Consider the following 5,307-nt stretch of genomic DNA (forward strand, 5'->3'; position numbering starts at 1 on the left):
AGGGTTGAGTGATTTTGTAAAATGTTCCAATTGGTCAGCCTAAAGCCATCTTGCCACTGGTCCAACGATCACCAACTGTTGTTTGGTTCAAATGTGTCATAGATTTACCTTGTTTCTGAACATTTCCAACTCTTCAATGCTGTTTACCCGCTGCCACTTTCTTTCTGTCCTCTGAGCAGCCAACAGCTGAGCAGGTCATTTCAATATACTGAAAGATATGTAAACAAGTTTGTATACTGCTGATTGCCCTTAAGTCTTTGGCTGTAACTCAGTCCAATAGTTGTGCTTCTGTTTCAACCTGCAAACAATCCAAACTATCCCTGAAGCTAGTCGCTCTCACCAGTAACTAATATAAGCAGCTGTTTCCAGCAAATTAAATGAAGAATGTGTGTAGTTTCATATCCAGCATAAAACCACATTGAGCAAATGCAAGTTATTGGCTAGTAAAGGGCAAATATATGGATCAAACCAGAGTTTATTGGACAGTTAATGTTGAGCTATATTTGTCAGGTGAAACAAAACTTCAGTTTTTGATGCCTGGGTTTCTCAGCGTCTACTGAATATGTGAGAAGAACTATATTTATATAATTTAATGTCCTCACAATGTGTTGTATTAGCAGGATAATAACTTCCCCCATAGACTGTGTGCATATTACATATGTGATTACGTCCAGGGGCCTTCTCCTCCCTGGTGGAATTGACTTGTAAATGCTCATTTAGCAGCTTTAAATGCATGTAATCCTAGGGCGGCCTTAGACAAGGAGATGAAACAGCCCCTTAATAAAAAGGCCACACAAGGCTAAATACACTTTACGGGAAACATTACTGTAATTAAATGTTCCCTGACTATATATAGAAAAGTGTTCATGTAAGTCATGTTGTCCTTTTCTCTGGATGAGAATAAAAAGTCAACGGAGTGAGGGAAACCATTTTTTTTGGTGTCTTCCTTTTGAGTTGTCAAGTTCTCTGTCTTTGTTAAATAAAGAGGTGAATTTTTGAGGGAAGGCTTTATGTATTTTTGAGCTTTGTTGGCCGTTATGCTTCTATTCAGTTTTCACTGTCTTAGTCAGATCTTCATTGATACACCAACACAAGGCCCACATTATTATCACTCTACCTTAAGGATACAAAACAAAGGTTGAATATTAAATGTAACTTAATGTTGTCAACACTTACAATAACTGCAATAAACACAACATACAATGCACATGAAATGGCTCACATTTGGTCACTCAGGAGGATTGTGAAGTCTTCTGATTTTTCTAAAACCTTTCACTTTAGTTATCTTAACCTCCCATATGGATTTTTCATTTGCAAACTGATGATGTGTAAATATGGTAGCACTTAGAATTTATGTTCATATGAAATAAAAATGTCCTGAAACAAATTTCAAACATTAGTTTGCAAGTGTATCTCTGATTAATGAAATACAACTCAAGTATTTTTTAGAATATCCTTTTGAAGTCTGTTTTAATTTGGGTTGAACTCATTCGCCAATTATGCAATTTTTTTTAGTTGAATGAAATCTTAGAACTGCTCTGAGTGGATGAAAGCATACCAACTTAAAGTAATTGTGTACTGTAGATAATAGCTCTCTGCAACACTGCCCATATTTTACAAAGTGCATACTTACATTCTGCGAGACCTTTCTCTTGACTCTTCCATTTCAGTTGATATCCTCTTCATTTCCACATGTTTAAAGCCGATTTGTTAATCATGAATAATTACATTGAAGTATAATGTGAAGCCTGATGCTTCCAGTACTGCTGTTAAGAGCCTTGATGAAGGATTAGTTTTCCAGGGCTGACCTTCTGATATCTCACAAAAATCCTCTGGACAGACATGTCTGATCTGCGTGGGTGTCTGCAGTGAGTTCAGGAGAGAACCGACTTCACGTTTTTCTTTCATTATAACCTCAAAAAAGGGCTATGTTCTCTTAATGCACATTTTAAAACCAGTCTTTAAACTTCAAGGCCCATTTAATTATTGCACTGCAACCTTGAAATTATATAAGCATTACCCGAGTAGCTGTATTTGAGAATGGCATGTGCTGAATATATTTCAAATTGAGCTTACTGTATGTGTTAATAGAGTTGCTAGCAAATGGCCAGTTGAAGAGGTTAACATGCAGCTCGTGCAAAATTGGAAGCCATCAATATGGGGTTTAGAAGAGGGGTGATTCACACAAAAGTACACCCTACAGAGAACACAAGGTTTTGTGTGAGTGCCAACAATGTATATTCATCAGCCTAATTCAAGAAACATGAAGATACCTTGTTGTTTATGACCAAATTACAAACTGGCTACATGCACCTGTAATCCGCGTCATGTCCTGCCTCGTGCTCGCTCTATACAGGCGCCTACCCTCGCCGAAACCAAACACAGTATTTCTAGTACGTGACACTTCTTCCTTTTTGTGGAACATAGAATTGCCAGACAAGGTCAGTACCCATGGTTTAAATGAATCAACATAATGAGAAATATATGAGGCTGAATGATGCTGACATAGTTTGTGTTACATTTATCAATGTAGTCAGTAACCCAGCTCTCCGATTCATAATACATGTCCATTTGATGGTAATAATGTGCTGCCACAAAAAAAAAGAAGTGTTTTAGGTTACTATAAAAAAAAAACATTTTAGGAAACACATTTTGTCTCTTGCTGCATTCTATTCAAAATAATTGAAATTCTGCGCAACAGTCGGGAGAAAGTTGAGAGTAAATGAGTGGAAAGATTTCACTATATGATGCAACTATTTCATCTGAAATTTGCAGGAAATGATGAGCGCATTGTGTCGCTGTTAAAGTCATCAAGATAAGTGTTGTATGTTCGTGTTATCAGGCTACAATAGATGTTGGATGGTCACATTTTACACATAAAAAGGTTTGACTTTAAAGAGAGCAACATGTGTCTAAAGAGAGCTCCTGGCAATGTAATTCAAACTCGACGTGCTCTCTTCGCTGCGTGTGTCCCATGGGCTTTGTGTTGGGATAAAGTGGGAAGCGTCATGGCTGACTAACACAGTTGAGCCGCTGGTCTTCTCTCCACCTCAGAGGATCCTGTTCATCTTCTGCTTTAAACTATCGCTATGTGCCTCCTTTCTCTCTCCTGTCAAGCGTCTGAGCTTTCTCCCCACAGTGCCTTTTTCTGTTTCTTGTCCTCATTAAGTAAAACATCAAGCTGTGTTTCTAACATTTCCGTAAAAAAGTTGGACAATACACAACACTGTAAAGATTAATGTTACACTCATAACATATCCCAAATGATACATTTTTCAATTGAAATTCATTAAACATAGCACACATTTCTTCCCTCGTTTGAATGTTCCCACATGAAATGAGTGAAGATCAGTTAATTAACCAATGAGGTGTTTTTGGCGTCACCTCATTTTGAGTCTCCTTTTAACCTTTTCATGATATCACTAAACGATCCCAGTGTAAATATAAGATTAACGTGAGGCGAGATATCCCTGAATATCACAGTTAGGCATTTAAAGAGCATGTCCCATTTTCAACTCAATACTCCTGAACTGTGACGTGTAGAAAATACCAAAATGCGTACCTCAAACACATACTGTAATGCGCTTGCTGAATTCCTCGGTTCAATGTATTATTTGATTATTCCTATGGTAGGTCATTTTCTGACATTTGTTAGGTTTCTTTCGGCAAATGTCATCCAATCTCCTCTAAAGTCTTACCGAGACACTAGTTTTTATTTAATACATTTCGTTATTTTCATACGGCTCCATTTTCCTATCATTGCTTTGTGTAGTCCCAAATGCATTCTGATAAGAGATGCACACATCATCTACATGTAAGATTTAAGACATATTTTGATGAATAGTTTCAAAAATAAAATAATGTGGAAGATTGTGTTCAGTATTGTTAAAAGTCTCCTCGTCCACCCTGAGCTCATAGTTACTTTGTGTCCTCTCTAATCTCTTTTCTTTCATACAGTTAATCCCCTCAATAAAGGCTCATTACTATTTGGTACGAACCATTAAATGTTCACATTAAAACTCCATTATTGAGAACTGCAGACAAACTAATCTTTGCGCCTGAACATGAAGGTGAAGAGAATTAAAGTCTGATATAAAGTTGATAACTACGTGGAGTCTTAGGAAAACCTTCACCCGATGCTTACCCATATTGGTTTTCCATTAACTCTATATTAACGCAATCCATCTAACATCGTCTTTTAGTGACCAGTTTCTTAAATCCTAAACAACACAGTCAATCAGTGTTCTCTTTGTGTTATATTTGCAGCCTTGGAATCTATTAAACATTAATGGTGGGGTAGGTATTTTAGAGAAACCAGCTCGAGTACACAGCGGGAAAAAATCTGCCACTTCCTTCCAGAGCCCCTCCTCCAACACACACGAACGCGCACATGACCAATGAGGGCACGAGGTAAGTTTGTGCACAGATGGAAGGCTGACAGGCAGGTAGGCCATCCAGTTATTTTAGCCGGGCCGGCTAAAATGATTGTTCGTGCTTTTTACAGAACTACGGCTTTCCACAGATGACATTTTTGTATGGATTTTTTGTCAAAGCACTTTAGATAAGATATTCATTGCCAGAGCATTCCATGGAATATAACAAAAAGTGTATCTCGAGCCGGTTTCTCAAACGTAACTACCCCACCATTAAAGTAAAGGAGGCTGTGTGCTGTTTAAAGCTCCCATAGGGGCCGCGTATATCCTTTACACCTGATGAGCGCTAGATCCCCCCCCCCCCCCCCTCATGAGTCTGGTGTGACCTCCTTTTCTAACTGTCGCTGTCTATCTCCACTTTTAATTGCAACAATATCAGGGACACAAATAACTCACTAACTTTGACAGTTGGATAAAATAAACTCGGAAACACACATTCATTAATCAAGTCTCCCACTGAGAGGAAATCTGTTCAATTTTGACAAACTCTTAGCAGAGGAAGTGATACACATATTATTGCAAATGTAATCCGCCTCATCTCAAACAGGAAAGGAACATAATAAAGTAGATTATTCAGAGGGATCTTGGGTATTTTGTGAAATCAAATGAGAGTCCAATGATAGTAGGATATTAGCTCATGTACTGTAAATAGCTGTATGGACAAAATTGTGTGTGCACTTAAAAAGAATACCCGAAACTTCAATTAATATCTCGGTAGTGAAGTGGACCGTTATAAAGGAAGTAATGACTCCAAATATTGATGTTGCTTTTCATTTACTAATTGTGTGAAATAACTGGGTGAAATTGGACCTGGTTTAAAGGTGGGGTAGGTAATTTTGGAGAAACCAGCTCGAGTGCACTAGAATTTGAAAAT

This window comes from Notothenia coriiceps, unplaced genomic scaffold (genome assembly GCF_000735185.1).
Source record: "Notothenia coriiceps isolate Sejong01 unplaced genomic scaffold, NC01 NC01_scaffold00024882, whole genome shotgun sequence".
Taxonomy (NCBI): Eukaryota; Metazoa; Chordata; class Actinopteri; order Perciformes; family Nototheniidae; genus Notothenia; species Notothenia coriiceps.